Below are 25,688 nucleotides of genomic sequence, written 5' to 3'. Positions count from 1 at the left end.
ATACGGTAGCCACCAGCCACACATACAGTGACTATTTGGAGTTTGGCAAAGGAGAGTGAGCAATTGAATTTCTAATTGCGTTAGATTTTAATTAATTTAAGTTTAAAATCTAATTCAGTTATTGGAAAACTTCTTTTTATTACAAAAAAAATGGAATGTGTATTTGGATAATTTGTAATTTATAATTCTATAAGAATTGCTAGAATTCAAACATTTTTAAATAATATTTCTGGTAGACTAAAATTCAAAACATAATACCTGGGATTCCTCTTTCTCCAAAGAAGAAATTAAACTAATTAAGTAATTTGTTCTCTGAAATACTCTGCAAATTCCAATTCACAAGAAGTATACAAAATAGGATAATAATAAAAGGTGTTTATAGATGAATAGCTACAATAATTCCAATTTTTTGCTACCTCAGCAAGGTACTGTACATATACATCAATATAATAGAAATGGCACAGTTTCTGAGGACAGGTTCCACATTTTATTTACATTTTAAGACTAACTTTAATCTCAAAATCACATATCCATACACCTATTTCCTTTTTGTTGATTTCACTCAAATGCATGGTTTGTCAAACAAACACTGTAAACAAATATTTACCATGTCTGTTACATGTAACACACAGGAACGGCTTTTAACAGAAATTCATCAACCTCCCCCACACCTTATTATAAATACAGGTATCAAAACAATCCTGAACATATTTTTGATTCTACTAGTAGCACCCACACCACTTCAAAAATTAACACAATTTGTGACAATATTCATTGTACCTGCTACTTTAGACAATTTCAACTGAAGCTCTTTCACTAAAGCAAGATGGATAAAGCATGCCATTTCTGTTTTTCCTTCTTGAGATTTTTTTTTTTTACTTTTCAGAAACACATATGCTTCCACAGCATCTGACTCTTCTCTCCATGCTTTCATCTTGTAAACCTGAATTCTATTTTGAGTACTCCAGGTTTATGCTTAAATGATAGTGCCTTGGGGCGCCTGGGTTAAAAGTTTGCCTTCAGCTCAGGTCATGATCCCAGGGTCCTAGGATCGAGCCCCGAATCGAGCTCCCTGCTCAGTGGGGAGTCTGCTTCTCCCTCTCCCACTCCCCCTGCTTGTGTTCCCGCTCTCGCTATGTCTCTCTCTGTCAAATAAATAGTAAAATCTTTTTAAAAAAATAAATGATAGGGCCTTAACAGGAGAAAAAAAATTGTGCTGCATTTTTCCTCCTGTAACCTGAAAACATAACGGTGTACATATATTAAATATATTCTTCAAATGTCCAGGTCATGTTTACCAGCTGGAATTATTTTACTTAATGTGTGGGTATTTTGCATTGTGATATTTAATCAAGACATTAACACAAGTAGAAGGTTGTTGATTTAAGACAAGTTTGAGATCCACTAAAATTAATTGTTGTATGTTTGTCCTTCTGGTGGCTGTGGAAGCTTTATATTTTCTTTGGACATCATGAGACGTCTTAGCTCTTGAAGTACAACTTTAATGCTATATGAATTTTGTCATTTTGCTAACACTGGTATGCTCCGTGCATCCACCATTCCACTGGAATTATTAATTCCATTCATAGTAATTTTGGTTACAAATCTAACTGATGGAGGAGCTTCTGGGTATTTAGGTCCACATTCTACTTTCAGGCTATATATTGTTTCATAATCTGTCCTTGGTGGCCCAATAATCATGCCTGTCCACCTTGTAAGTGTCATCTCGTCATCATCTTCAAGGCCCCAGCTAATCGCACCATCGCCTACTCCTTTTTGTTCTTCTTCAAGTTCTTCCAACAAGCAAAGATTAGAGGAACTTTAACTCCTGTGGAGACCACGATCTTCTCCTGCAGCCCAATGCAGCCCTTATTGGAAAACTTTTAAGTCTATTTGGAACAACTCAGGTATGTGCATCTACTTCTCCAACTGTCAACTTGATGAAATCTAAGTACAGGTTGACTATTTCCAATGAAAGCTTAGCATCTGAATTGAGATGTGCCCTTAAATGTAAAACATATATGGGATTCTAAAGACTTGATATGGAAAAAAATGTAAAGATAAAAATCTCATGAATGATTTTTTATAGTGATTACATGATACAATGGTAATATTTTGAATATATTGGGTTCAATAGGGGCACCTGGGTGACTCAGTCGGTTAAGTGGATGCCTTCGGCTCAGGTCATGATCCCAGGGTCCTGGGATCAAGCCCCATGTCAGGCTCCTTGCTCAGCGGGGAGCCTGCTTCTCCATCTTCCTGCCGCTCCCCCTGCTTGTGCGGGTGTTCTCTCTCTCTGACAAATAAATAAATAAAATCTTTTAAAAAAAATTAACATAATTGGGTTCAATAACATATGAACATTAATATCACCTCTTTCTTTTTACTTCTTTAAAAGTCATTGCTAGAAATTTAAATTCCAGGGGCGCCTGGGTGGCTCAGTCGTTAAGTGTCTGCCTTCGGCTCAGGTCATGGTCCCAGGGTCCTGAGATCGAGCCCCGCCTCGGGTTCCCTGCTCAGCGGGGAACCTGCTGCTGCTTCTCCCTCTGCCTGCCTCTCTGCCTATTTGTGCGCTCTCTATCTCTCTGTTAAATAAATAAATAAAATCTTTAAAAAAAAGAAATTTAAATTCCACATGTGGCTTGCGTTATATTTCTCTTCAATGGTGATGCTCTAGTATGTAGCACATTTGAATGTTCCTGGAGTGAATGAATGAGTTCAGGGACTTGGCCCAGGTCACTTAGAAAGGCTCAAAATGGAATCCCAGGTTCCCTCGATCCCCACTCCATCTTCCTTTGCACCATCCGCCGAGCCTCCTCTGCACCACATGGGCTTCCTGGCCACAGTCTCCTGCCCGGCGACAGGACAGGAAACGTCCCCATGGAAGCAAGCTCCGGAAACGCCGAGCAGCAGGTGTGTTGAGGTTCTGTGAGCCAGCGGCTTGTAGCACACGGAGCCCTCTTGGATGGACAGCAGTCGATGATTTCGGATGCCAAACCCCAGAAGACTCCTTTGTTTCACATTTTGCCGTTTCCGGGTATCTCTTCTGAAATCTCCAGGCACCTCCATGTACACCGCTGCCATTCTGAAAATTCTTTCAGTAAGAAGGCGGCTTTACACTTCGGGGCAGATTTCTTGCCATCCCCAGGGCTCTGGTGACATAAAACAGACAGGAGTAACGTAGGCTGTGTGCGCACAACTGGAGGAAGGCCCAGAAACTGGGGCCACCCACGCTGCTGCGGCGGCTCGCCAGAGAAGCCCGGCACTCCCACTGCCCGGGCTCCGAGAGCAGCTGCTTTGAGAGACCCCCCGCACCAGAAGATTTGCTCCAGCTCTGCCGAGCCCACGCCCCTCCCCGCCCAGCTAGCGATCCTTACACGGCGGCGCTTCTCCGTAAATCCTGCACAGAGCCATATGGGCCTGTGAGTCACACCCAGGAGTCAAAGCACTATCATTTCACATTTTCAATTTTAGGTTCCCATGTTCACGCTGAGAGTGTCTTTCTTTATGAAAGATTTCATTCAATAGACATTCATTCAACGCATTTTTATTGAATACCTATTATGTGCCAAGCAATGTGAGCTGCCAAGATAAAACAATACAGACTGATTTACTGGTTTGAACTGTACATCCATTACTTACTTAGCTGACTATAAATAAGTTATGTACACATTTATCCCAACTCTCAGAGGCGAAAGAGGCACAGATGATTTTTAAGAGGATAATCCAAACATGCATCCTTGTATAAAATAGCATACTTGCCGTCCTGGCTCAAAACTAGAGTTCTCTGCGGACTTTTTTTTTTTTTTTTTGTCTCTGGCAGTGGCTTTACAATATTTGGTGGAATTCTAGGAACCTATTCTAAGGAAATAATCAGATATATGGTCAAAGATTTATAATATATGGGTGGTCATGACAGTGTTACTTAAAAGAGGAAAAATGCAAACCCTCTGTTGAATAAGAGAGGTTTGATAAAATGTGTGCCTGTCTATAGGATGGCAAATCATTACAAATCATTACAAAGCAAGTTTTAAAGAATACTTAGTGATGTGGGAAAATGTTTCCCTTATATATTAAGATTTAAAACTCAGGATATAAAAATACACATGGTTTATGTTTTCAATATGAGGGAATAGCCATATATCCAGAGAAAAAGAGACTGAGAGGATGGATACTGAAATTAACAATGTATGTCTGGGGGCAAAATCTTGCATAGCTTCTATTTTCTTCTTTCACTATTTTCAAAAAATATTATTTATTTTAGAGAGAGAGAGAGAGAGAGAATCTCAAGCAAACTCCGCACTGAGTGCGGAGCCCCCAGACAGGGCTTGATCTCACAATTCTGAGATCACGACCTGAGCCGAAATCAAGAGCCAGATGCTTAACCGACTGAGCCACCCAGGCACCCACTTCTTTCACTAACTTTTTAAATGTTCTGCATAATTGTTTACTATTTTTATAATTAAAAAAAACAATAAACTTTTAAAAAATTGGTGCACTTTCCTCTGTGGAATTAGTTTTTAAATATTAAAAAGAAACAAAACTCATCTCCACCCCCTTCAACATCTTCACCTTTCCTCAAATAATACTCATTCTGGTTCTGTCACACTAACTCAAAACTTTTGAACCAATTTATAATATTGTGTTTATGATACACTGTACAGGCAATTAAGTCAATCAATTTACTTTCTGATCGCATGAGGTATAATACCTTCACCTCCTCAAGCTATTGGGAAGACTGGACAACACAAAGAAGGGAGGGACCTAGTTTGGTGCCTGGCCCACAATGAGCCCCCACTACCCCTTCCCTCCCACTCGGCCAGCATTTAGTCCCCTCACCCCTCCCTGACTTGTATAATGTTAAATTCTTTTATAATAAACATATCTTTTTCAATGTGGTAAAATATACATAACATTTACCATATTAACCTTTTTTAAGTGCCCAGTTTTGTGGCATGAAGTACACTGTTTTGCAATAATCACCATCATCCATCTCCAGATCTTTTTTCATCTTCCCAAACTGTAACTTTGTACTCATTACAAAATAAATCCCCATTCCTTCATTCCGCTCTCTGTCTTTATGACTGTGACAACTCTATGGATCTCATGTAAGCAGAATCTTCTAGTACTTCTCCTTTTGCCACTGGCTTAATGCACTTTGCCTAATGTCCTCAAGGTCCATCTAATGTTGTGGCGTGTGTCCGAATTACCTTCTTTTTTAAGGCTGAATAATATTACACTGTATGTCCATAGCACATTTGGTTTATCTGTTCTTCTTTTGATGGACGCTTGGGTTACCTCCACCTTTTGGTTACTATGGATAAGCTGCTATGAACATGGGTGTGCAGATACCTGTCTGAGCAATTCTTCTGCTTGAAGTAGAGATTGCTGGATCATATGCTAATTCTATTTTTAATTTTCCAACGCATCACCCAACTGTTTTCATTAGTGGCTGCACCATTTTACATTTAATAGTGTTATTCACTTTTCTTCTCCCTAATTAAGTCTATACCTCCTTGGGATCAAGTGCATGCCCTTCTGAATCCCTCAGAGCAGCTAGAAAATTGCCTCAAGCTTTGCAGATGCTCAATAAATACTTGATGAATTTAGGTTCCTTTTTTCTAACTTCTAGAAGCTCATTTCCACAGTTGGTGTGTCCTTTTTCTCCTGCTCATTCTTACGTTGGCTCTCATAAATGGTGATGGAGTCGATCTCTGCCAATAATCTCCATATCTTTAATGATGTATAAACTTTGGTCACGCAGCTTCCTCTTCAGTGTCACTCAGCTGTTAAGAGCTTGGGCAATGGAGTCAGAAAGACCTTGCCTCAAGTCCTGGCTCTGCCACCTGCAAGGCATATGACCTTGGGCGAGGTTCTAACCTCTTGTTTTAGATATTTCTTGCTGTATAACAACACACTCTGAAACTTAGTGGCTTGAAACAATAACCATTTCATTATTCATTACAATTCTGTGAGTCTGCTGAGTCAATTCTTGGACCCCACATGGTGTCCACTGGGGTCATTCACATGGCTGCATTCATTAGTGAGCTTGGCTAGGGTTCAAATAACCAAGAAGGCCTCACTCACATGTCTGGCCCCTCGGCAGGGAGGGCTAGAATCACTGGAGACTGGCTGGCCTTTTCTCTTTTTAATGAGTCTCTCATAAAAACTGGGCCTCCTTTTCTGTGAGGTCTCTCTCTCTCTCTCTCAACAGGTTAATGAGGCTTCTTTCCGTGGCAATTGGCTTTCAAGAGAACAAAAATGAAAACTGCCCGTCGTCTTATGACATAGACCAGAATGGGCCCAGTATCACTTCCAATGTATTCTGTTGAAAGCAGCCGTGGCTCAGCTGAGACTCGAGGGGAGGGGAAATACTGTAGAGAGCGACACTTGGTGGGAGGACGGCCATGTGCATCCTGGGATGGGGGCACTGGTGGCCATATTTGCAGACAACCTATCTCTAAGCCTCTGCTTCCCCATCTGTAAGATGGGAGATAATAATAGTAGTTATTTATAGGATTATAGTGAAGAGTCAATGTGATAATGTGGGTAAGATCTGCATGTATCATGATTCCAATCATTATTATTGTGATTTTACTCCAAGGAGGGCGGAAGTTGTTCAGGCACCTTCTGAAATTCACTTCTCTTCTCTTTCTTTAGTAAGATCAATACCACGCTAATCATCACCACAAAGAGTACCGGGATCAACACAACAATCCCTATTCTCACTGCCACCAGCCAAGACTGGCCTCTTGGGAATCCTCAGGGCTTTCCAGTCCCCACACCCTTGCTCCTTACTTCCCTCCTGAGGTGCAGCTCTTGGAATGAGAGGTCATCACATAGTCTTTGGAGTTTACTTTCAAAATGCAAGAGCTTTCTGTAATTTGTTTTTATGAAATCAGCATTTTGCTTATTGAAACATTTTAATGCCTTCTTTGATCTATGAGATTGCATTATGTACTTTCATGAAAGAAAAATAAAAAGCAGAGGGTAGCACAAAATATACTCACCTCATAACTCAGATATTCAAAGAAAAATGTCATTTCCATGCTGATCTGGTTTTTCTCACCAAATCGTAGACATTGGTGAGTAGGAGGGAAGATTTGCTTGAGTCAATCTGATTTAAAGAGTAGTCTAATCTGTTCACCCAAAGAGTTCCTTCTAGAGTAGATCTCTTGGATAAAATGCTCTGTATCTTAGTCTTTCCCTTCTTTTAAGATGGTCTCTGGGTGTAAGTGGGATGACATGGCCATTGGTGCTTCCTGGACAAATGGAAGAGCCAGAGTCCTTGGGGCCATGTCCTATCCAGATCCTCTGGTCTCCATGGTGATGCCCCTTCTCCACCTACTGGCTGCTTGCCCTGCAGGCATTGGCAGCTGAAGCTGAGTCTGATAACTAGTCATTGACCTCTCTGGGTTTCTGCAGCACTCCTAACTGCCACCGGCCCGATTCCATTTTAGCTGCGTCCCTGTGGGTGCTGTGGCCACTTGGTGACTCAGGCAGTCTCCTTTGCAGCCTTCTCTCTGGAACAACCTCTCTCCAATCCAACAACCTCTCTGGCATTCTCCACTGCCCAATTCTCAGCCCCTTCTGGGTTCAGCCTCCCTCTGGTTGACCACACTGCCAGCTCTATCACCTTAGCCTTTAGAAGTCTTGCTCTCTCAAATAATGCTTTGTTAAACATATTGTGTGTGGCTGGTAATTTCCAGGAACAGATACAGAAGATTGGAATTATTCTATTTTAAGATGGTCCCATTTACCTCCAAAGTCACTATTACCAATTTATACTTTATTTCCCCATACCCATGTTAATTCTGGAGATTATCAACTTTATAAAGTTGGGCCAATATGATGGTTCTTAAAAAGGGATTTGAGTATTGCTAAGCATTTTTTCTTATATTTATTGACCATATCTATTCTGTGAATTTCCTGTTCATATCTTGACTTCTCTTTTTTATTGTTTTTTTTTTTTTCTTATGGATTTACATATCCAAGTGTCTACATTACCAGTTCTGGAGGCTGGAAGGTCCAAGATCAAGGTGTCTGCCAGGTGAGCATCTGGTGAGAGCTCTCCCTTGGGTTACAAAGTCTTCTTGCTGTGTCTTCATGTGGCCTTTCTTTGATGCATGCGTATGGAACATGAAAGACCTCCCTCTTCTTATAAGGCCACCAATCCTATCAGATTATGATCATTTAACCGGAATTACCTCCTAAAAGCCCTATCTCCAAATATTATCACATTGTAGGTTAGGGCTTCAATATATGAATGGGGGGGAGGAGAGGCACATGGTTCAGTCCATAGCACCAGGGTACTATTCATTATATATATATATATATATACACATGTATATATATATGAATGTATTTGTGTATGTATATGCATATATATGTATCTTCAAATATTGACTTTTAATTTTGTTAATTGTGTCTTCTGTTATAGAGAAGTTTTTAGTTTTGCTGAGTCAAATTCATTCATCTTTTCTTTACAGGTGCTTATTTTTATGATTTAAGAAGGCCTTCTATACCCCAAAGGTCATAAACAAATGATTTGTTCTTCCACAGTTTAGAAGAATTTGTGCATAAGCCTTTTGAGACTGATGCCTTTTGCAGGGGCAGGAAGGAGGTATAGTTTTAACTGATAGTTTAATTTCTTTAATGGTTATTCATTTAAGGTTTCTACTTCTTGAACAAATGTTGGTTATTTATATTTTCCTAAAAAATCATCTATCTCATCTGGGTCTCAAATTCATTGGCATAAAGTTGTTCCTAACATTCCCTTTAAAAATTACCCTTTATATGTGTACATCTGTCCTTTTCACTCCTAATATTGCCTACTATTTTCTCTTTTTTATTAACTGTTCTAGCAAAATAATTTTTTGCCTTAAACAAACCTGTGGTTTTATTGATCAAGTTTGCTGATTTTTTCCTCTATTTCATTAATTTCTGTTCCTCTATCAACTGATTAATTTCTTACCACTTATTTTGGCTTCCTTTTGTTTTTCTTCTCAATCTTTTTTATGTTCTAATAAATAAATGTAAGGCTAGAGTTTTCTTCTGAAAATTGCTTTGGCCTATCCCATTGGCTTTGATGTGTGCTGTTTTCATTGTGGTCCAGTTCCAAGTAGTTTATTTCCTCTTTAAACCAAGAGATCTTTAGAAGTGTTTTTATATTTCAGGAGCATAGACTTATTTTAGCTCCCTGTTTGTTAATTTCTAAATTTATTGCATTCTGGCCAATGAATGTGGCCTGTATAATAACAGTTTTTAAAAATATGTTGCCATTTCCTTTGGGCATAGAACAGAGCCAAATTTGGTGAGCTCTGTATTTGTGCTTTTAACTAAAAAAAAAAAAAAAAAAAAGCTTAATATTGCATTATTTCTACCTTCCAGTTTTGTCATAGCTTCTGGGATAGGCAATCATTTAGTTGCCTTTGGTAACAAAACTTATCATTGACTAATTTATTCAATAGATATTTATTGAGTGCCTTCATGTTCTAGGCACCACAGGCTTTGGGGTACACAAAGGTGAGCAAAAACAGACATTCTCTGCCTTTATGAGTTTAGAGTCTAGTGAGAGAAGCAGACATGAGCCACATGATCCCATCAGTGAGACAAGGGGCCAAAGCAAAAATATTTGATTCTGGAATGCATATCACAGAAGATCCTGTCCTAGAGAAAGCTTTCCTGATATTTGAGCAGAGAGCCAAAAGGGGAACAGACATTCACTAGGAAAAGGGCTGGGAAGGGAGGAGAAAAGTGTTGTAGGCAGAATGGCATGTTGCAAGGCCCTTTGTGCAGTGTGAACAAGGCGTCCTGGGCCCTGGAGGTAGGCCAGTGTGCCTGCAGCACCCACAGCCGCGTGTTCATAGCGCTGGCCAAAGCTGGGAAGAGTGCATGCGTGTCCCTGGTAGATGGAGAGGGGGTGCAGACCATGCAAGGCCTTATGAAGAGTTTTTGTCTTCATTTAAGAAAAATGGGAAGCCATTAAAAGACTTTAGGGAGCCTAAAAGGATCACATTTGTGGTTTTAAAAAATAAATTGAAGAGGAACTGGTCATGTTTGCTCTGGGAATGTTTTTTATTCCTTGATGCTGTGCACATAGAGGTCCTACTTCCCTTCTTGCTCCCTCCCTTTAGTGAAGTCAAACTAAACATGTTTAAGAAAAAGAATTGGCCAGTGCCTTGTCCATTAGAAGCCTACAAATTACCTTGTACATTTGGAACCAAGCCTGCCCTGGTGATAGATTATAATAATGATAACAACAACACTCACATTACAAAGAATGATAGCTATCATTTTTTGAGCATTTATTATGTGTCCTAGCTCTGTGCCAGATCCTCTTCAAGTTTTATTTACAAACTTACATGATTTTTTTTTACCACATATATCAATCACTCTATCTGCCACCTTCTAAGGGAAACTTCCTTGCCTACCACCTCAGCTGAAGGAGGGCTGGCCCCAGTGGCTGCAATTTGTTCAAGGTAATCATCTTCAAACACATGCACACACAGACACACACATGCATGTGCACACAACTTGATTGGGTCAGAGGTGGTACTTGGACCCAATAGCAACCAATCCATTGGCCAGCCAGCAGTTTTTAGGGTATCACAACACAAAAAGCCTTGTCCAAATAAATTCTTGCTTTTAGAAATTTCAAGCTGGGGGTATATAAAGGAAATCACTCAAGTGCAGAAAATGGATTTGGAAGATGAGAAGCCATGATGGGCCCGAGGGAGTTGAGGGCATGAGTAAGTAAAGGTATAAGTAAGCAGAAGCTGTGAGGTAGAGAAAACATACCCAGGAGGAAGATGGAGAAACTGGTTCACAGGGAAGAGAAGTAGACTCAAGAAGCTCAAGTCAGCTCTTGGATAACAGCTGAGTCAGGTGAATAATGGGCACCAGAGAAAGGCTCCACATACTCATACCCTGGGATCCAAGGCCAGTCTCTGAAAGCCCAGCTACAGAGTGGTTCCTACTCTAAGCTTTGCATGAGATGCCTGCCTCCCTCACCAGGCCTTACCAGAGGCTCATTATGGAGTGTAGCTGAAGGAATCTCTGCTCCATGCAGCATATGGGACTCAGCATTCCCATGCACAGAGGAAGAAACAGAGGCTCAGAGGTTAAGTAACTTTCCCAAGTTGGTAGGGCAGAAAATCCAACTCAAATTAACAAGAATGTAGAGCTTGTGTTCTTAAGCATAATACTATTCATATGGCAGTGACAGGAATTATCTGTTCAAAAATGTTTGTTCAAACCTTTAGTTTTTCTTACCTTGAAAAGAAACACACAGGACATACAACTTTCAAATCAGCAAGCCAAATAACTTAGCATTGTAGGCCTATTAAGTATTATGGCTTAACAATAGCTAACACAAGAAGATCCTCGCTTTTGAGGGGACTGCACAAAAGCAGTGTTTTTGCGTCAGCTATTTGGGGGTTGGGGGTGGTGAGGTGGGGGCAGGGACACATCAGGAGATAGGTTTATAATTCCCCTTCCAAGAACTGGTTAGAGCCTTGTGGGTCTTGGATCTGATTATCCATTGACCCAGGGAATGGCCCTGGGTGAACTAGATCATGCAAAAGAAACTTCCAGCAATCATTGAGGAGTAGATTGCTGCTGATTTAGTTTTTAGTATTGGAGGGACAGAGCTGGGTGCCCAATCAACCCTAAATGTGGCCCTCTAAGTAGACTGTCCTCTTCCTTATAAAAGGGTTTCCACATGAAGTGGCAAGGAGAATGAATCCACAACATATTTAATGAGGGCCTAGAAATATGCGGCCACCTGCCCAGGTAAAGAGCATAAAGATCAGAGTCTTAGGTCCACACAGTCTGAAGTAGGTCACCTTCACTGTGACAAAGAAGGAAAAAAAAAAAAAAATCTCCGAGGCTGCAGGCTTCTGGTAAACCAACAACCCTTTCTTTCCGGAGACCTTTCTCAGAATTTGCACACTGACCCAATCCCTCTCTGGATTGTTCCAGGTCTTGTGCTGAGGGCAGTGGGGATCCTCCTCTCCATATCCCTTCCCAACCAACTCTTATATATCCTGAACCAACTGCAGCTGAAGACATTTCCTCTCTTGACCTTTGCCAAACCACCTTTTACCTAATTCCTGTGTTTACTCTGTTGAGAGGGATTGTGGCTAGCACCTAGAGACCAGACAGACCTACCAAGATAAGGCAGATTAGGATTAGGAAATCCCAGTGGGATGTAACAAGCCCAAGCCGTATGCTCCATGAGGGTCAGCCCACTAAGAGAGTCACAGAGTCCAATGCCAAAGATCAAAACCAAGCCTTGAGGGTGGCCTCAGGATTCCACAGATTATTACCTGTGTCCATCTTTACTCTTCTTTCCTTATCCATATATCCTCTGCACTATTACTTACTTAACATTTTCTTCTAGGGTCACCTGGGTGGCTCAGTCATTATGCGTCTGCCTTCGGCTCAGGTCATGATCCCAGAGTACTGGGATGGAGCCCCGCATCGGGTGGGCTCTCTTCTCCGCAGGAAGCCTGCTTCTCCCTCTCCCACGCCCTTGCTTGTGTTCCCTCTCGCTGTCTCTCTCTCTGTGTCAAAAAATAAATAAAAAATCTTAAAAAAAAAAACAACAACATTTTCTTCTGAAATTTTGCTTTTTAACTTAATTAAATGAAATTTTATATCAGCACAGCAAATGAAAAATGAGGATCACTTGTTAAAACTAAAGAAAGACACCTTAAAGACAGATTTAACTGTTAAGGTAAAAATCATCTGTCCTTGTTTCACCTACAATTTAGCTCACTGCCATTGGAGAATGCCGGCCTCAGTCTGGGGTGTCTGGGCCTGACCTAAAGTCAGCTCTGCATGGGGATCCTCTTTCCACCACCAGCAGTTGAGAGACCACAGACAGGTGACTTAAACTAGCTGAGCTTGTTTCCTTCCCTTTCAACTGGAGACAATGATAGTACCTGTTTTGTAGGGGTGTTGAAATATTGCAATGAGGGCAGTTGGCGCAAGACCTGGCGCATATTATCTACTCTGTAAATGCTGTTTTTTCCAGAGTTCTCCTTATATGTGCACTTGTGATTTTCAGACCATCTATCACAATGTTTGGGAACATCAGTAAGACCAAAATTCAACTTGCAATAGAAAGCATAGAAGCTAAAACCAGTGAGAAAGATATAATTACAGAGCTCTTATCAATAAGGATGAGAAACCGTAAACTAGAACAATGGTTTGTGAGGACCAATTAGCCAAGATTAAATGTATCTTTATGAAGGGGATCAACACTGCCTCCAAATAGAAGGTGTCACCCAGGTCCTCCTTAACATAACCCCCTCATTCAAATTGTTCTTTAAGGAAACCTAACTCTAGACTCTTGGCAGCACGGGCTGGAAGCAAATCAGGTCTGCTTGGGTCCAGAGTCCAGATCCTCAACCCCACTTGGCACAGCCTCAATCCCAGGTCTGAGCGTCACCGTCATGCCCAGTTCAGGCCAGAGGTATGGCTCTCTGCAGTCAGGATGTCTCTCAGCCCAGGAGCATATTTGTGGCCAGGCCCCAGTCTCCAGCAGAGCAGCTCCAGACAATCTGCCACAGAATTTTCCCAAATGAAACATCCCCCTTCCTGTACAGCTTAGCTCCAGCCGCCTTGACCTCTCCTCACTTCCAACCACTTCCTTTCTTTCCCAATACCAGCTTCCCTCTACATGCCCTGCCTTCCCTCTGCATTTCTTCACAGTGTTGCTTCGCCCATCTTCCAAGAGACTAACCTACCTTTCTCCTCTCCTCTTCTCTGCCTCCTCTCCCCCATTCTCTTTCTTCTTCTTCTATTTCATCCTACCTTCTCCTTCCCTCCCTCCATCTTTCCCTCCATCTCTTCTTTCCTTCTTCCACAACATTTCTGGAGCATTTACTGATGGGCTAAGAATTATGCTAGGGGTTATAGTGGTAACAGGGTCCTTGACTTTATTGGACATTTACTCGAAAAGGAGAGACTAACAAATCATTCCTCAAGTAATTATTTAATTATAACAGCAATAATGCTATAAATCCAAGCAGGCCAGATCCTACAGAACTCATTTGAGATTTTCCATGTTCAGTTGGCATATCCAATGTACTAGAACCTGACTACCCTATAGAGTAAGGATTATGTTCGCTCTGTATCATATTTCCAGCATCTAGCACAGAGCCTGGCATAGACAAAGTATACACTTCGTATTACTTGTGGAATAAATAAATAAAATGCTTTTAAATATAACTGATGCATGCTCATTCATACATGGGAAGCATGAGGGGAGGTCAAAGTGGGCAGACATCCCTTTCTCCACCCCATCCACCCTCCGCCCCGCCACACGCAATAGCTAGGTAATTAATGGCCAACTAGCTGACAAAGGTATGAGGTGTCAAGGAATGAATGAGGTCAAGGGTCCTCCTAGATTCCCTGCCTTCTGCTCTCCCTCTGAAGAAAACCTACCTGGGAACTCCCTTCCAGGAACCCCCAGTTTTGGGGGCAAAAAAAGACAATCATTCTGCCTGGCTTTGTAGCTTCCTTGATATGGAGGCATTTTGACAACTCTCACTATGGCCAAATGTGTCTTTCAATTCACATCCACTTTGGGACTTTTTATTCTGACTATCTCAATTATGTAGTAAGCAGTGGGTTGCTGAAAATCCCATTAATATGATCAGCTGTGAAAAGAAATTAATCCAAAATGGGGGGAGGGGGGCAAATTTCAGCAATAACCACAAGGAGAAAATATCCAGCAGATATTTACCCCTGCAGGTTGTCACTTCAAACTGGAGAATACTACCAAAGTACAGAAGGATGGGAGAAAACAAGCTGAGAAAGAAAAGGAGACCCTTCCGTGACAGCAAAAGCACCATTCATTGGCACGGTGGTGAGGAAGCACAGGACCAGTCCCCCCTCAGACCCTCCAGAAGATGCATGGAGGTCACAGTGGATGAGGAGCAAGATCGGGCATCGTGAGGGAGACAACGGGCCTTAGGCTTGACCTGGATGTAACCTGGCTCTGATAAGAATCTGTCCAACTTGGCAGTGATGTGACAGTAAATTCCACAGGGTTGAAGAGCACAGTTCATGCCAAAAAACTTGATTGCTTTTTTGGACAGAATTATCCTCATTGTTATTGTGTGCTGGACAAAAAAAAATGCAAGAGATGCAGCATCTCTAACTTCCTGGCTTGCGACGCAATCAGCCCGTTCTCCGGGGACCCGGGGGAAGTAGGCTGCTGTAAGGGCTGGTGAGGTCACCTTCGATGCTTGGAGTGCCCCAGCAAGCACGTCACAATGAAAGACGCAGGTGCTCAGCCCAGTTGGGGACAAGCAATAGCTCCATGTGCTGGCTGCGTAAACTTGAAATTTTTTAGCTACAAAGGATATTAGTGATAGCCCAATCCAAAAGCCCTGAAATAGTTCAACTCCATTGTTTTCAGGGTGAGATGGAGGTCAAGACAAGGGAAATGGCTTACTCAGGGAACATTGCTAAGTTAGCAGCAGAACCAAGACCTGCTCACAAGGTGCCTTCCTCCATTTTCACTTCCTCACAGTAAGTGCTCAATAAATGTTAGCCATGATCATCATCACCACCACCACCACCATTGACTATTATGGGCACTTCATACACCCTGTAGCAATTAGATAGGGTCTTCCCACTCTGTGAATGCAGAAACCAGGCGATGTACTGAGGGCCACACGGCTGACAAGTGGAGTGGGCGTTCTGATTCTACTCCCTGTGCTGTCTGTCCTGTGATCTGTATATTGTGAGCTTTCCCCCACACAAAGACCCTTTGGTCGTTGACTCTAGAGAACAGCTTTGCCAGCTTTGTCTACGAAGCAGCTGGGCTGGTAGGATGCTCTCCAAGAGCTGCTTCTAGACTTGGAGGTGGGGCTGAGAGGCTGTGAGACGGTGCACAAGAGGTGTCTAACTCGTGTTGCATTTATGTCTCTTTCACACAAGTCCACTGTGATTTTCCAGGGCAACGGTCCTCCATGTAGTGACTCAGGGGCCCAGAAGGCTTCACCACCCCAGTCTGAGATTGCATGGTTGCTATGGCAGAAGACGAGAGGAAAGACCAGAGACTTTGCCAAGGGCTTGTCAGCATTGCAGCTTGGAAATGACCTACCACAATTTCTCTCAGCCTTACCTAACGACAAAGAGGCTAGGGAGCCTGGGGAAGCAAATAGAATATTTGGGGAGCATTATACTCTCTGCCACATGGGAGGAAACCATCTATAGATATAATAAATAAATAAATTATATACTATATAAGAAGGCAGTAAGTGCCATGGGGAAAGTAAAGTGGGGTGAGGAGGGTTCATTTCTGGGTTTTCTTTTCTGTTCTATCGATCTAAGTGTCTATTTTTGTGCCAGACCACACTGTCTTGATCACTACAGTTTCGTAATATAACTTGAAGTCCGGAATTGTGATGCCTCCAGCTTTGCTTTTCTTTTTCAAGATTACTTTGGCTATTCGGGGTCTTTTGTGGTTCCATACAAATTTTAAGATTACTTGTTCTAGCTCTGTGAAAAATGCTCTTGGTATTTTGATAGGGATTACATTAAATGTATAGATTGCTTTGGGAGGTTGCTCAAAAAGTTAAAAATAGAACTACCCTACAATCCAGCAATTGCACTACTAGGTATTTGCCCAAAGGATACAAAAAAACTAATTCGAAGGGATGCATGCACCCCGATGTTTATAGCAGCGTTATCAACAATAGCCAAATTATGGAAAGAACCCAAATGTCCATCAACTGAGGAATGGATAAAGAAGATGTGGTATGGGGGCGCCTGAGTGGCTCAGTCGGTTAAGCGGCTGCCTTCAGCTCGGGTCATGATCCCAGGGTCCTGGGATCAAGCCCCGTGTCGGGCTCCCTGCTCGGCGGAGAGCCTGCTTCTCCTTCTCCCTCTGTCTGCCGCTCTGCCTATTTGTGCTTTCTATCTGTTAAATAAATAAATAAAAATCTTTAAAAAAAAAAAAGAAGATGTGGTATGTGTGTGTGTGTGTATATATATATATACACACACATGCATATATATATAATATTCCATTATATATAATGGAATATTATTCAGCCATCAAAAAGAATGGAATCTTGCCATTTCCATGACATGGACAGAGCTACAGAGTATTATGCTAAGCAAAATAAGTCAGTCAGAGAAAGACAAATACCATATGATTCACTCAAGTGGAATTTAAGAAACAAAAATGATCACAGGGGAAAAAAAGAGAGAGGAAAACCAAGAAACAGTCTCTTAACTATAGAGAACACACTGACGGTCACCAGAGGGGAGGGGGGCAGGGGGATGGGTGAAGTAGGTGATGGGGATTAAGGAGGGCACCTGTTGGGATGAGCACCGGGTGATGTATGAAAGTGTTGAATCACTATATTGTACACCCAAGACTAATATGACACTGTATGTTACCTAACTGGAATTTAATTAAAAAAAAAAGTGGAATAAGGAGGATTAGCAATGTGGGGTGGAGGGGGAGAGGGTAGCATTTTTAAACAGGATAGTTAGTCATGGTAGGCCTCACTGAACAAAGCCCTAAAGGAGATGATGATGTTGTTTGAATATTGGGAGAAGAGTGATCTCAGCAGAGGGAATGGTGTGTCAAGGCCCTGAGGCAGGGAGACTGTGAGGAGGAGAAGTAGTAGGAAGTGAGATTAGAGAGTTAAGGAGGGGCAGAATGAGAAGAGGAATAGTGTGCAGATACTGCAGAGCTTTTGAGGCCATTTGTCAAAGCTCTGACTCTGACTCTAAGGGGAAAAGGAAGCCACTGTAGGATTAGAGCAGAAGAGTGTGAATCTTTGATGTGACTATTCTGGGGCTGCGTGTGGAGAATAGACATACGGGCAGGGGGCTTCAGGGAAATCAGACAAAAGGTTGTTACAGTCATCCAAGTGGGAGATGCTGCTGGCTTGGACCGGGACGATAACACTGGTGAGAAGCAGTGGAATTCTGGAAATGTTTTACCAGTCCGTCCCATGGGGTGAAGTTTCTAGAACTCCCGTGCTTCATCAGCCCTGACTGAGTAGGTCCTGGCAGCCCAGAGTCCCTGAGAACAAAGTATGTCTGAGTCTGTGGTGGGTCAGGGGTGGAGGGAAGGGCTAGGCGGGGTGTCCAGCACCGAGGCTGAGAAACGGGCAGATTCTAAGCCAAGTCCTGCATATGGGGCCTGTCGAGAGACTGGCCTCCAGAGCACTGGGAACTTGCCACAGGAATGACCACACGCATTTCCCCCCAGATCCCAGCTCCGCCGCCTCTCCACCCGTCTTCCATCACGTACACACGCTGAACAGCAAGGTGAGGAGACTGAGGCAATGTGACCTACAAAGCCAGGGTCACAATCAGAAAAGGAACCCACTGCCCTGCCTCCCAGCTTAGCACTGCTGCTTCCTTCTCGCACTCTTCCCTCTTTTGACCCATCCTGAGCAAGATCAGGGGAATGGGGGCGGGGGAAGGGGTGTGACTCAGACAGAGTGAATCTCAGCCAGGCCCCACTCCCCTGCCCTGGGCCTGGGGGTGCAGCTGCACTGTGAGGAGCTAGCATGGTGAGGTAGGTGGAATAAGTCAGGAAGGAGGGCCGAGCAGCTGCCGTCTACACAGTGGGTAGAGGTGAAAAGCACAAGCTATTAGAACTGATTCCAGCCCCAGTTTTGTCACAGATTAGTTATGGTATCTCGGGAGGTTACTTTAGCCTCAGTAAGCCTCCATTTCTTTACCTGAAAAATGGGGATACTAAACCTCCCGTAGGATTATTAGAACAGACGTAATGTATATAAGACGCCTGGCTCAGGGAGGAAGGTGTGATAGATCCTGTAAGCTGGTTCACTCAAAATCTATTCTCAAACATTTTCTTCTTTGCCTTCCTCTTCTAGAAAGGGTAGAAAAGGAAATCATACTCGAAATCCCAGCTCCCCTGTAGTTAGGGGTTGCCACAAAACCCACTGATGGCCAATGAGATGTTGGTAGAAGACCTTGACTTTTACAAATGAATAGGTAGAACTTCTGAGCAGTAGGTCCTTACCCTTCTCTCCCTCCCTCACACCTTCCTGCCCAGAACTCAGCTGTGAGGGCAGGGGTAGAGCAGCTATCTTACAGTCATGAGGTAAGAGGCACAAGGATCCTTACTGAAGGATGATGGGGTGGCAAGATAGAAAGCACTGGGTACTTGATGACATTGTTGAGCCACTATTTTACTCCATGGCTACCAGCCCAGAAATTTATTTGTGTGTGACACATATACCTCCTTACTGATATTTATCAGTGTCTGTTGGGGTTTCTGCTATGTGAAGCAAACACAATTAAATAACAATAACTATCACCATTCATCGTCATCATATCTGTTCTCCTACATCTGCAATGACCTCCAGCTCGCAGCTTTGGAGTTTATTATCTAACTGGGGAGTCAATTGAGATTAAATGAACCTCTAAGGGATCATTTCCCAGGGAGTATTCCAAGAAGCATTGGTTCTTCAGTATTAGGTGTTCTGAGAAAAGAAAAGGCTGTATTACCAAGTGAACAAGTGGTGGTACCTGGCAGAGATCTTTACAACAGTGGTTTCAAGTCGGTATACCATTTGAAGGCTTTCCAAAGGATCCGTGTAAAAAGCATAATGTTAAAGAATCAATTTCAGATGCTCAACTACCATAAGTACTCTTTCCCAAAATTAAGATGTCTAAGGACTCCTCACTATGGTTCTCTCGGTCTTGTCACCATATCCATCCTCCCACCTTACAAAAGAAAGGCGCATCTCCTGCCTGACCGCAAATTACCCTGATGTGTCGCACTCAAGTTAGAGCCTCTGTGCCACAGAGGGACAGTTCCAAATACTGGCGTTTGGCTGGATCCTAATGGCTGGGTAAGGAATCCTTTTGCAAGCCATGTGGTGCCCAAGACTCTGCTTTCAACAGAATTAAAGGACGTCCTAATTGAATTGTCAGCTGACAAATCACTGAAAGTTATTTTAATGATAAATAACTATGTGATCTTTGTCTTATACCCCTGAGATAATGTAGACTTGAGTGGCAGTGCCATTAAATCCATTCTCACCTACTTATTTATGTGAACACAGCTTCTCAATGCCTGTATCTGTAAAACTCATAAGTAGGAATAGAATGGATGCTGCACCCTCTCCCACTGGAGCAATACATACCTCACCCATGGATACAAGAAACAATTGAGCAAAGAGCTACTCAGATTATTAATGAATGCAATTCCAATAAAAATTTACTTTTTACGTCTCATCATTATGCATCAAAATATGTAATATTTGTCTGTTGATTTGACTCATTCTGGGCTAGTGACAACTAAATGCAGAAGAAAAAAATTTAGATCACTTTGAGACCACAACTTACATTTGTGTGCGTGTTGTGTATGTGCGTGTGCTTGTGTAGGTAGGTAGGGAAGTATGGTAGGGTGACCAGTAAGAGACTTTCAAGTACCAAAACATTATTTGAAAACTTTGTTAGAGAAGTAGGATGGAGAAACCATGGTGAAAATGTTTATTAATTAAAAGCTTGTTCAAGTATTTTTAACTAGGTGGTGATAGAATATATAATTGTAGTGGTTGGTGTCAAATCGCTGTTGTATTTCTAATTCCTTGGGAAACATTGAAGAGAGTAATAGAAGAGCTTTATTTTTAAATGGCAATATTTGTATTATGTCAGAAGTCACATCCTTTGCAACTACTTAAATGTATTAGATGTTTACTTTAAAAATGGATGAGGAGCATATAGTTTTCAAAATTTTTGGAAGAGTATGGCCCTTAGAGGATCCATTTTCATGAATAGACTAAAAATTGCAAGTAATGAAGAATGAGATTGTGGAAATAGTGCTTCTACAACCATTTGTTCTTCTTACAAAGGCTGATTCGAATCACTGCCTTGCATATTACACATGCACCTGGCACACTTTTACACATCGATAATGCCTGGGTAAACTTTACCTCCTCTCTCTCTCTCCCATTTAATCACCGAAGACAGGTGCTTGGAATCCAAAGTTATTAGGCTATTATAATAGTTCATCTAAACTGTGAACAAGAAGATAATACAGTCCACAATCAAGTAGCTTAAAAGAGAAATGCATTTGGGAACAAAATACAAGAAAAATGGAGAAGAAAGAGGCTAGAACTCCTAACAAAGAGCAAATTAAATATGTTGTCAGTGAGGGCTGTGTAGGAAAAATGGGCAGTGCAAGGGGATGATAGTTAAATGTTCGGCCGCAGCTGTCTTTTGTAGGATGCATTGTCTACTTTTATGGGATACATATGTTGGGGCCCAGTATTTCTAGAAAGAGATGGAAAAGGCAAAGAACAGCAATCAAGAATAATGAAGTGCTGACTGTCCTGAAAGGTCTGGATACACTTTAAAGTAGTACATTCATTACAAGATTTGTTTCTTTCTAAATGTAACAGGAAGGCAAATGATAACCCAATGGATAGCTTAAGAGTCGAATTTCTCCCAAGGGAATTGTTTAGGGTATACTAGGAATGCATTGAAACAGTTTTTGAAGGGATTATTTATTTTGGTAAAGAATCATGAGTCATTGGATTACCTGGGTGGCTCAGATGGTTAAGCATCTGCCTTTAGTTCAGGTCATGATCTCTAAGTCCTGGGTTTGAGCCCCATGTCAGGCTCCCAGCTCCGCAGGGAGTCTGCTTCTTCCTCTCCCTCTGCCTCTTGCCCTGCTTGTTCTCTCTCTGTCTCTCTCTCAAATGAATAAATAAAAATTAAAAAAAAAATCATGAGTGATCAAAATTCCTGCTTATATTTCTTCCACTGTGTAAAAGGGAAGATGGGACAAAAGAAAATAAAACTTCAGGTTAACATGGCATCATCACTATTGTGATGATCAGATTGTAGCTTGAATCAATTCTAATAACTAAAGCCAACTTTTGGTTAATAATAATGATAGATATTGTTAACTAACCCCATTTTTTTGTTAATAATTAATAATAATCACTGAATAAATGATCCAGTTTCACATCCAATTTTCAACCTTTTCAAGCTTCCAGAAATCCTAACATCTCCTCTGGTAGAGGTGTCAAAATGATCTAAAGACAAGAGAAGTGGGAAATATCTCACTGATTCACAGCAGACTCTTGATAGCTGAAAATAAGGACTCAAGTGAATATAACAGGAAAGTTGATTTTAGAGTCCACATAAGAAAGAACAGGAAGTCCTCAAGAAAGCAATTCTCTCAATTCCACCCACGCCAATGCCATATATATATATTTTTTAAGATTTTATTTTTATTTTTATTTTATTTTTTTTATTTATTCATGAGAGACAGAGAGAGAGACAGAGGCAGAGGGAGAAGCAGGCTCCCCGCGGAGCAGGGAGCCCGATGTGGGACTCGATCCCAGGACCCTGGGATCATGACCTAAGCCGAAGGCAGACACTTAACCGACTGAGCCACCCAGGCGTCCCGCCAATGCCATATATTAAGTGTTGGTTACTGTGGTATGAGTAATGAGACTCTTCCCCCCAAATCTGCTCCTCCTTCTACATTGCCTCACTTGTCCTGAGTCTACAACCTGTGCACCTGTACATGGTAGCCCTGATCCACTATCCACCCATTTGCTTAAATGAGAAATCTGAGAATCATCCTTGATTTCTTCTATTTCCCTCATCCACTTCTTTCCCTTCCAACTGCTACTTCCTAGTCCCCAAGCGTTTGTCTCTTAGCAGAAAGCTCAATAAACATGTGTGGAATAAAGGACCCGATTTAATATGATCTGTGATTGACCTCTTTCCTCAAGGAGTGCTCTGCCAAAAATGAGGGAATGGATATGAAAAGTCCTTGTCCTTTAGGCAAGATGCCTTCAGGTGCCTCCTCCTCCAGGAAGCCTTCCAGATCCTCTCTCACCAATCAGACCAGGCTACGTGACCCTTCTCTGATCTCCCAAAGCACCCTAAGTTTACCTTTACAAAGAACTTATAAATCTGACTTGCAACAATTGATTTACCTGTCTGAGTCCTCCACTAGTTGGGGCTTTTATAACTGGATCCCCACTGCCTAGCAGAGTTCCTAGTGCAAAGCTGAAAGTCAATGAATGTTGCATACGTGAATGAACGATACAAGGAATAAGTTCAATAAGAGGTAGACACAAAGGAGTCCTAGGTGGAGACAGATGAAAGAGCTGCTAATTCTGTTATTGGGATGGGTGCTGAGTGGTGGTGAAAAATGCCTCATTAACTGGTCTTGAAAGATGACTTAGAGTTTCCCTGAAGATCAAGACAGGGAAGGGTGTGACAAGCAGAAGGAACAGCATAAACAGAAGCATGTGGATGAGAGAGCACAGAAGGTATTTAAGACAATGAGAGCCTGGCAAAGCTCAAGAACAGCTTTGAGAGGGAGCAAGTGGGGCACATGTGGCTTGGAAAGGATGTCTTAAGTGAGTTGTGAAAGCCCTAAAGGGTTACCGAAGGGTTCGAAGATTATAAAGTCAGTGAAGTTTTGAAGCAGAGGAATGACGTGATGAGATCTTTAAAAGAAAAACAAAAGTATCTGCTTCCTTTTTAGTACCTAAAAATCATTGCTCTAAACTCCTCCATTTTTATATTTCTCGATACTTCATGAAAATAAAAAAACAAAGGCCAGCTGAAGCAATTCTTCTTTCCTCGCCTGGTCTGAACGAGGCGTCCTTTTTTTCTTTTCCTTGTTTTCTTGGCCAGTCATTTGGTGAAGCGAGTGCATCATACAGCTGGGAAAACATGAGCTTCTCCAGTTTGTTTGGCTTCGGAGCAATGTGGGTGAGCGCGAGTCTGGGCAGTGTGTCAGCTCCTTCCTGAAAGTCTGGGTCGAGGAAGTCCACAACATAACCTTGTTTACTTGATTTTGCTTTCAGTGTCGAGAACACTGGTTCTGAGGACTGCAAAGGTGTATGTGGTCACTGTTGGCTTGCAACCCTGTAATTCCTTTGAAAAGATGATCTGATTGGGACAGCTGTGACCTTATTTTCATAACTCGGTGCCTTTTGAAACATCCAGATGAAAAGTGATGCGTTATTTTCCTCGTGGCTTTTGTTTCTGGCTAACCCTGTGGTTTGCTGGATCACTGGGAGTAATTCTGAGGGACGGAGTTTGCTGGACCGGCAGATGTGGTGGGGGTCGGGTGGGGGGAAGGATGAAAGACCGGTCTGAAGCAGCTCCCCTGTATTAGACATGTGAAGTTACAGTTAATCGACAGGTGTTTACTGAATGCCTGCTCTATGCCAAGCATTGTCCTGGGCATGGGGATGCCAAGATGAATAAGACAATTTCTAGCAGAGCCTAGGAAGTAGACTGAAAACACATCAAAAGTAAAAGAAAACTCTTATTTCTCTTTACATTTCCCCAAGTCCCTTGTGCCATATCTAAGTCAAGGCAGAGCCTCGATAATTACTGAAAGCCTGAATAGACAGGTGTATTTCAATTGTGTCCAACAAATGTTTATGAAGCACCCACTATGGATCGGCATTGTCTTAGGTAGTAGAGAGGTGAAGATGAGCGAGAGCCCATACCCTCTAACTGCTCACAGTCTGGTGGAAAAGACAGACATTAAAACAATTATTCATCCTGAAAGAATCTGAGCCTCAAGGAATCCCAGAGACCCCAAAGATCCTCTTGCCACCAGGTCCCTCTTCTGGAATCCCCAGACCTCCCTACAAAGGGGGTGATGGCTGGCATAAAAGAGAGATTTCCAGGATGCTGACCCAGCACCATGTCTATTTGGATTGGTTGATGCCTTTTGCCTTTTTGGTTGGTAATACTTTACTATCATTCCTGCAGGTAGTTAACAGAGGCACAGGACTTCATATATGGGAATCAGAGGAAGAAATAACTTCATGATACAAGAACGGAGCCTGATTAAATCTGGAAGGGGATTTTGCAACCTTTAGCAAAACCCAACAGAGCAGGCGATGTTTCATTTCTAGGCATCTACTCAAAACCCCTGTCCCTGCGAGCATGATGGGGGACTCCAGATTCAAGGAATTGTGCCATACAGATGCAAGGGGGCACCCAACCATTATTTCATGTAAGTAATTATGGATTCCAGATACAGAAAGCCATTTTGAGACGGTATTACAAAACATTTTAATTTTGGGGTGCCTGGGTGGCTCAGATGGTTAAGCGTCTGCCTTTGGCTCAGGTCATGATCCCAGGGTCCTGGGATCGAGTCCTGCATCAGGCTCCCTGCTCAGTGCAGAGCCTGCTTCTCCCTCTTCCTCTGCCATTCCCCCTGCTTGTGCTCTTCTATCTCTGGCAAATAAATAAATAAAATCTTAAAAAACATTTTTAATTTTTAAAGTTAATATTGTTTTTATTTTTTCCTATTCTAGACCAACCATTATCCATGAGCCTAGTTTTGCAGCTGTCTTGGTTCAAATAAGCTTGTTATTTGCTGAACCACTGGACTCACTCATGAGCAGTTGTAATCCAGAGAACCTTCCAAGAACAGTTTAAAAAACTTTAGAGCTAATCCTCCAGGCAGGGGAAAGAGGAGTGTTTTTGTTTCCTTTTCAACCCTTGCAAAGCTGATGCTTAAAGCTTAAAAATATTATGAAAACTTCAACATTTTGAAGAACTGAAAGAAAGAGATGGGGAGGGAGTGAGGCAGAAAGAAAAGAAGGAATGAGAGAAGAAGGAAGGGAGAGAGAAAAAAAAAGGAAGAAAACAATCAACCACACAAAAAACAT

The 25,688-nt window shown here is 42.1% G+C and overlaps 1 pseudogene; it reads right to left on the bottom strand.

Annotated features, from left to right (window-relative positions):
* Positions 1-1,410: 1,410 nt before the first annotated feature.
* LOC110571830 lies at positions 1,411-3,084 on the bottom strand (annotated as a pseudogene).
* Between the last annotated feature and the right edge of the window lie 22,604 nt (positions 3,085-25,688).

This window comes from Neomonachus schauinslandi, chromosome 4, assembly GCF_002201575.2.
Source record: "Neomonachus schauinslandi chromosome 4, ASM220157v2, whole genome shotgun sequence".
Classification (NCBI taxonomy): domain Eukaryota; kingdom Metazoa; phylum Chordata; class Mammalia; order Carnivora; family Phocidae; genus Neomonachus; species Neomonachus schauinslandi.
This window is presented reverse-complemented; position numbering and strand designations above follow the sequence as displayed.